The 8197-nt window shown below is 48.5% G+C and overlaps 1 long non-coding RNA gene across 1 annotated transcript; it reads right to left on the bottom strand.

Annotated features, from left to right (window-relative positions):
* Window positions 1-271: 271 nt before the first annotated feature.
* Window positions 272-7904, bottom strand: LOC144094630 (uncharacterized). The gene is made up of 3 exons (XR_013306530.1): window positions 7735-7904; window positions 5416-5551; window positions 272-385 (listed from the first exon to the last, which is right to left on the bottom strand). It is a non-coding gene; the product is annotated as an uncharacterized LOC144094630 (long non-coding RNA).
* Between the last annotated feature and the right edge of the window lie 293 nt (window positions 7905-8197).

An 8197-nucleotide genomic window follows, 5' to 3' on the forward strand; every position in this document is an offset into this window, starting at 1 on the left:
CTTCATGACGTGAGTGAGCCATAGCATAGACAGGCACGCAGAAACAGCTGTCAAACAGATGCAAACACTGAGAGAACGATGCGAAAACCTGTAGCTTTCTTCCTCTTTTTGTTTGTCTTCTCATTGCCTCTATGGTAAGTTCTCTCCGATTTCAGATCTCCAATGTATTTTTGTATAACTGTCCTGAACACTTGTTGGTTGACCACTGAATCGCTGAGCTTAGACCGAGAAAAAGCAGCAGCAGCAAATAAACTGAGCTGCAGAGAACTTGCCCGCAGTTTTCTCGGTGCGGGACGTCTCTGCTGTCCAATGGAGCCAGCCCACAGCCTGGTAGCACATGAGTAGGCCGAACACTAGCGTCAACCCAGCAATAAGCCTCACCAGCCTGCATGGAAAGAGCGAGATAAGGTGTCATACAGCGCAGGATAACGAAGCCGTCGATAAGCACGGAATTTGGACCGCGTCTGCTATGAGGTCGAACCCGAGTGCTTCGAACTGCGTTAAATCAAATTAATCTTTATATCGAATAGTTTTTGAGCCCCGAACGGCTACAAAGTGAATGTACATACAGGAAAATGTACAGAAAATAAAAAAAATATCCTCTATGCTGCTTGCTTTCGATGGCTATTGTCTTCCGTCATGTTTTTCGATAGGGTAAGCCGTGGGAGGCGGGTTCATTCTGTCGACTCCTTAATCACAAAGAGACGCGAGGGCCACCTTTCTGGTGGCGACAGTACTCCGTTGGTCTCCTTGGTTTTCTTTTCGCCGCCGCTAAGCAAATTGGCTGCTCTGGGTTACGTGGTCAGTTTGAAATTGTTGACTCTGGCCCGCGCTTCGCATCGTCTGCGCTGGGCTCGGTTGCTCTTGCAGTTAATAAAGGACTCTGGGTTCCGTTCCATAGTACAAAATTTAATATTTAAGTGTGCGCCCTCTGTCCCCTTGTCAGAGTGGTCGATCGATATTGAAAAACATAATTCGTTGTAGCTCTTGCCATTTTTTTCCTTGTATTCTCCTCCCCATGTGTAGGGTAGCCTACTGAGCATCGCATGGTTAGCCTCTCTGCCTTTACGTTCTTCTGTTTCTCTCTCTCTCGAGCAGGTTGCTCGAGGTTCAACTTTTTGGTAAGCCCTTCTTTCCGTGGTTCCAAGCTGCTAAATCAGAGAAACACGACGTGCCACAGTGCCCCTTCGTAGTTTGGCTTGATAAAACTGGTTTCATTTTAGATCGGTTTCATGGGGTTTTACTTACAAAAACGACTCAGACTAAGAAGGACGCCGCAGTGAAAAGCTCCGGAAATCTCGACCACTCGGGGTTCTTTAACGTGTACTGACATCGCACAGAACACGGACCTCTAGAATTTCGCCTCGATCGAAATTCGACCGCCACGGCCGGGATCGAACCCGCGTCTTTCGGGTCAGCAGCCGAGCGCCATAACAACTGAGTCACCGCGGCGGCGCACTTGGTGAAACTTCTCGCGTAATATGTGGCTGTTAAATGAAAATGAAAATTGGTTTTTGGGCAAAGGAAATGGCGCAGTATCTGTCTCACATATCGGCGGACACCTGAACCGCGCGGTAAGGGAAGGGATAAAGGATGGAGTGAAAGAAGAAAGGAAGAAAGAGGCGCCGCAGTGGAGGGCTCCGGAATAATTTCCGCCACCTGGGGATCATTAACGTGCACTGACATCGCACAGCACACGGGCGCCTTTTGCGTTTCGCCTCCGTCGAAACGCAGCCGTCGTGGTCGGGTTCAAACCCGGGTATTCCGGCTCAGTATACGAGCGCCCTAACCACTGAGCCACAGCGGCGGCTGTGTAAAGTATAATTTCAGGTACGCTTTGTCAGGCCTCATTTGTGTTCACTATCAAAGGTGATCTTCCTTGTCTTACTGACGATGGGATGCAATACAACTCTTACATTGCGTCGAACACCTGTAAAACTGTGGCTGAAGTCGCCGTTGCGCCGGGAGACGGTCAATCCGGGCCGACCACGAACCGGAAGAGCTACCGCACACGGTCACCACCTTTCGGGACATCTTAAGGAACGAAACAGCGCAACTAAAACGAAGGACCAGAAAAGGAGATACACGGACAAGCGCTGACTTACAACTGATTGTTTTGACTGACTATTGAGAAGTCGTGCTTGCATGAGGTTGGTTCAAGCTTTGACGCACAATGGTCTCGTTGCAGAGCGGCAGGTTTTCCGGAAAATGTACTAGTGTATACGTGCAACAGGGTACTCCTGAAAATGAAAACAAAGAAAGAAAAAATAGGAGCGGAAGATGGCACTGGCAGTAAGATGGCACTGGCAGTAAGAAGGACAAAGGGGCGGTAGTCCCATATGTCCATCGGCTATCCCACAGATGGAAGAAGATAGCGGAGAAGTTTGGTGGAAAGATTTTGTTTTCGGCGCCAAATAAATTGAGCAAGGTTCCGGCGTGAGTGAAATAATAATAATAATAATTGGTTTTTGGGGAAAGGAAATGGCGCAGTATCTGTTTCATATATCGTTGGACACCTGAACCGCGCCGTATGGGAAGGGTTAAAGGAGGGAGTGAAAGAAGAAATAAAGAAAGGTGTGCGTAGTGGAGGGCTCCGGAATAATTTCGACCACCTGGGGATCTTTAACGTAATCTGACGTCGCACAGCACACGGGTGCCTTAGCGTGAGTGAAATGCAAAAAAGAAAATGGTAACGCCACAGAAGGGCGTGGATTTCGTCACTGCACTCAATTTGTGGAGTGCAGAGTTGGAGTGGTGTACAGGATTCCGTTTTCGTGTGGCCACTTAAACGTGGGCTAAGCAGTCAGGTGCCTAATGAACGGCTGTTTGAACACGCTAGATCTTTGGGAAGCTCTTGTTCGTCCAAGTTGGTTGCGCATTGCAAATCTTGCCTGTGCACTCCGCACTATCACAACACTGTTGTGCTGTATCATCATAAAGAGCAACTAGTACGGGAAGTAGTAGAGGCTTATCATATCTTCCCAGAAGGTGACTCCTGTGTGAGCAGCACTTCCATGGCCTTGTCTATGCGTGAGATATGGCTGTTGAAACAACGTGGACCCGCCGCGGTGGCTCAGTGGTTAGGGCGCTCGACTACTGATCCGGAGTTCCCGGGTTCGAACCCGACCGCGGCGGCTGCGTTTTTATGGAGGAAAAACGCTAAGGCGCCCGTGTGCTGTGCGATGTCAGTGCGCGTTAAAGATCCCCAGGTGGTCTAAATTATTCCGGAGCCTTCCACTACGGCACCTCCTTCTTCCTTTCTTCTTTCACTCCCTCCCTTATCCCTTCCCTTACGGCGCGGTTCAGGTGTCCAACGATATATGAGACAGATACTGCGCCATTTCCTTTCCCCAATAACCAATTATTATTATTATTATTAAACAACGTGGGAGCCTATAGTTCCTTTAGATTCAGCAATTGTTATTACCTTTCTTTATATGTTAGTAGTTTGTGATGATGACGTGAGGATGTGACGCAGTGATTAGAGAATATTTATATGTGGTTTTCCGAGTAAAACAGTCAGTTGTAAGTCAGCGCGTGTCCATGTATCCTTTTGTGGTCCTTCGTTTTAGTTGCGCTGTTTCGTTGCTTAAGATACAATACCAACTCGCCAACTATGCTATGATGCTACAAGTTGTTTCGGGACATTGCCCGGATGTACCACGAGGAAAGGTACAGACTGCCAGAGCCGCACCCCAAACTCACCAGGCAACAACAGACGATCCTGCGTCGAGCGCAGGCGGAATCGCTTGCGCATCCCGTGCTGTTGTAGCGCATGTACATACCCTGCGGAACACGATACGCTCTGCCCCTTTTGCAAACGAGGAAAGGGCACCCTGCCGCACGTCCTGGCAGAGTGCACAAAACTCAAGGCCCCCTCCTACCCTTCCTGCCAACAACCCAATTCCCAACCTCTTGAGCGATGGGAGACCTTGTTATCCAGCCCCGCCCTACCGATTCAGCTCGCACTGACGGACAGGGGCCAGGAGATGCTGGAAACATATGGGTCCTGTAACTAGGGAACCACACCGTCTGGAGCCTGCGTGCACCGTCGATTTATTTCCGGCTTAATAAATGTTGATTCATCATCATCCCTTACTGGCCACTTCCAAGCACGGACTGCAGCAGAAAGCCGCCGTTTTAGGGGGATTTTTTCGTTGCCTTCTTTCAGCAATAATGTGAAGGAATAAAATATTGACTGATTGCGATTCTCACTATTAATTCAGACACCTACAGAATTTTGGCGAAGAAGGCTTGAGAAAGCATATGAGGGCAAGGGAATGCCCACAATTCCTGTTGTTGGAGTAAGCGTCGTCTGCTGTAGGCTGTCCTTATTAGCGTGAAGCAACCCCTGCCCATCATCGGATTTATGCGTCAAAAGCCCAAGTAGTTGCTACCGGTGGTTTTTATCTGCTGTATATAGCATGGGTGACATTGAAAGGAGCACAAATTTTCGAGAAACAGTCTATATCATGCTTAAGAAATCAGTTGCAATTGTTATGAAAAACTGATTGAAGAGGACCCTCGCTATTGGCGCATCAACTTCGTTGAAACAGAGTTTCTCGAGTCGCCACCCGCAAATGCAGCCGGGGAACGATAGCGTCGAGCTGGGAACGTCACGCGTTTGCACCAGTCCAGAGCCACAAACACGCAGCGGATGCGACACGAAACAAATGCTGCCAGAACTAAGCCATAACCTTGTTTCGCAGGGGTTGCTTAGCACGAGGCAGAACAGACAAGCGGACGACGCTAGCTACAGTTGCATGATCGGCACGCATGCTGGTCCCCTCTCCCGAGTTTCGCTATGCTTAGCCTCGGCGCCGTAGCGCCGGACAGACGACACTCGCGTGAAGTTGTTAAAAAATTGGCAGCGGCCTAACTTGGCTAACCCTGGAAATATGCGAAAAGCGAGGACGCCTGCTAAGCTTCTGAGGCTCGGGCGTGGCCGCACCGCTACACGCTTGCGACAGCCGTTCTATATATACCCACACGACCACGTGGCTATGACGTGGAATCACATGGTATTACGACACCCCCATCGAATGTTCTTACGGTCAAAGGTTAGTCCAAAGGCCATTAAAACGTCAGAGGTCAAAGGTCGGCTAAAGGTCATGGGTCAAGGGTTTGACGCCATACCTATACCACATATGGTCATAAACGGCTAGCGTAGTTGGGATGAAGGTCGTTTAAGGTCATTATCCAGCCTACCCGACGACTGCTTCACCTAGCGCAGTGAAGCTGTTCGCTTCAAAAATTTGGAGGGCGTATATACCATACCTGCCACTTCTCGCTAGCCAATGCTAAGCACGGTTAGAAGGCTGTGGCGCTCTCCGCTCCACCTGACACAATACGCCATCCTACGCGGCGCCGAACAGACTAGCATCGCAAAGATCACAAACGGACCGCGACTCTCACCGTTTGTGGCAGTCCTGCATGAGTCCTCTTCCGGGAACACAGCGCCGGAAAAAGCTGCGCTTCTGCGTGGCCGCAGCTTCTCAGCCGCGCCTTGAGCGGCCGTGCGTCCGACCCTCGCTCTGTCGCAGATGGCTTCCTGCCGAATCGTAGCGGAGCATACAAAGAGCAAGGGACAGAAATATGGAATGGGTTTACAGCGCAGGCAGACCAACGCGGGAAGGAACTGGAATGGCTTGTATACAGCAGCTGCTCATATCAAAGAAACAGAATGGCAGGATAACGTAGGAAGAAATCAAAATAACTGATATCAAGGAGGGGGGAGGGGGGGGGGGGTGATGAACAGATTCATTGATGACTTTCTTGTCTTGGTGGGGTGTGACAAGGAATCGTTTTCTGCATGTGTGACCAAGCATCTAAACACGTTTTCAGAGTGCCTAGCCCTTTTAGAGCTGACGCACGAACTACCAGAAGAATACTGGACTTCATCAAATCAGCTAGCCTTTTTTTCATTCATTTAATCACTACTACATCTTTCATCACATCTTCACCCATCATTGATGCCCTGGGGCATTAAATTTAGCTTTAAAAAACTACCGGAAGGAGATTTCATTAGGTTTTTAGGTCTAGGACTTCATTTTTCAAGTAGACGTGTCTGTTGGGTCTTCGAACACAGGGGCAACAAACCTTTGCTTCCTTACAGCTCGGCACACTCCTAGGTTGGTAAAAAGAGGGATCGTAAAATCGTGGCTATCGAGCGCTCTGAACAAGTCCTCCCCCATTCCGTAGGACGCAGCTTCAAGGGTCAGGTTCAGCGCCTCTTAAGAGCAATCTACAAGCCATCCTTATTGACGTCAGTTGCCGAAGACCTGCGGAACAAACTTGCAAGCAGTGTTGGCGGTAACGCGTTACAAGTAACGGCGTTACCGGTAACGCGTTACTTTTTTCGGTAACTTAGTAACGTATGCGTTACTATTTGGGACCTGTAACGGGTAACGTACTTACGTTAACATTTTTCGGTAACGTAAGGTGTCACGTTACTAGTTACTTTTTGTTCCCGTTGTCACCCACTCCGTTCCCTTTTTCTAAAAAAAAAGCGCAGAACACGCAAAAGTGATGTTGCCAATAAATAAACAGGTACTGTCGACGACCTTTGTTGTGGCTCGCACGCATGCCATAAAACACCGGCCCTTCACGACGCACCCAACTAAAAAAAAAGACACAATAGCCATAGAGCACGAAACACGTGCACGAACACGCATTCACACACTCGCCTTCGCCTACCTCCCCGCCGCGGTGGCTCAGTGGTTAGGGCGCTCGACTACTGATCCGGAGTTCCCGGGTTCGAACCCGACCGCGGCGGCTGCGTTTTTATGGAGGAAAAACGCTGAGGCGCCCGTGTGCTGTGCGATGTCAGTGCACGTTGAAGATCCCCAGGTGGTCGAAATTATTCCGGAGCCCTCCACTACGGCACCTATTCTTCCTTTCTTCTTTCACTCCCTCCTTTACCCCTTCCCTTACGGCGCGGTTCAGGTGTCCAACGATATATGAGACAGATACTGCGCCATTTCCTTTCCCCCAAAAACCAATTATTATTATTATTCGCCTACCTCCCCTTCCCAAAAAACTCACACACACAATTCTCTAAAAAGTGGAAGCATGCCGAGCATTTTGGAACATTAAATTTTTCAGAATTAGCTCAGCGATGTTTTTTTTGTGAAGTTAAAATTGATGATGAAGTGCCATTTTGTGCTTAATGACACATTAAGATGGCTTCACCATGTGCCACACAGAATCCAACACATGTAACTCTATAGGCAACTTTAGACCACTATAACATTGCTAAGCTCCTGCACATTTGAGCAAACTATCGCGCAAAATGGTTGTTTGGGCTGGAAGGTTTGTGTGAAATTTGGGCTTTATAAAATTTTTATCTTGAGTTCTTGCAGCGAAGACGCACTAATTAAAATTTATAGCCATGAAGTGACGGCAAAGTAACGTGCGCTACTTTTTTTCGGTGACGGTAATGGTAACGCGTTACTTTTCCTTATAGGTAACGTAGGGCGGTAACGCGTTCCTTTTTTCTTAGCGTAACGAGTAACGTATTTAGTGAATTTTTTTCGGTAACGCCTACAACACTGCCTGTAAGCAGGCGGCCCGATAAAACGGATCAAATGAAGGTGGCAGTTATGTCGTATATCCACGAGATTTCGCACAACCTTAACAAGATTGGGGCCAGGGCCGGGCTCAAGGTGCTCTTTTCTGCACCTGAAAAACTGTACAGAATTTGCAGGAGGATGAATGCGGAAGACTTGTACGTACCCGGTTCAAAAAGCCACCGAAAGCGCTTCGTAGGATGTTCGAAGAACGTCGTATACTCCGCACCGCTGACCTGTGGTAAGCGTTATATTGGTCAAACAGGGAGGGGCCTAAACGGGAGGTTATGAGAGCACGCAAAAGTTGTCAGAAATAATTCTGGCAGTAAAATGATTGAACACATTAAGAAACGTAGTAATTGTGCTCCTAGGCTAGATAATACAGTGGTGCTGCGCAGATGTACCACGCAGCGAGGAAGAGAGATTATCGAAGCTGATGAGATTGCCAAGTCCGGTAGCTCGTGTTTCAGCAACCCCTCAACTTTGCTATCGGAAACAAACAACCTAAATATATCGCGTTGTAAGAGAACTAGTTGCATGCCTTCACTTTGTGCGATGACGGGATATCAGTTGTTTTGGTTTCTTCCTACGTTATCCTGCCATTATGTTTTGTTGATATGAGCAGCTGC

The sequence above is a fragment of the Amblyomma americanum genome, chromosome 6 (genome assembly GCF_052857255.1).
Source record: "Amblyomma americanum isolate KBUSLIRL-KWMA chromosome 6, ASM5285725v1, whole genome shotgun sequence".
Taxonomy (NCBI): domain Eukaryota; kingdom Metazoa; phylum Arthropoda; class Arachnida; order Ixodida; family Ixodidae; genus Amblyomma; species Amblyomma americanum.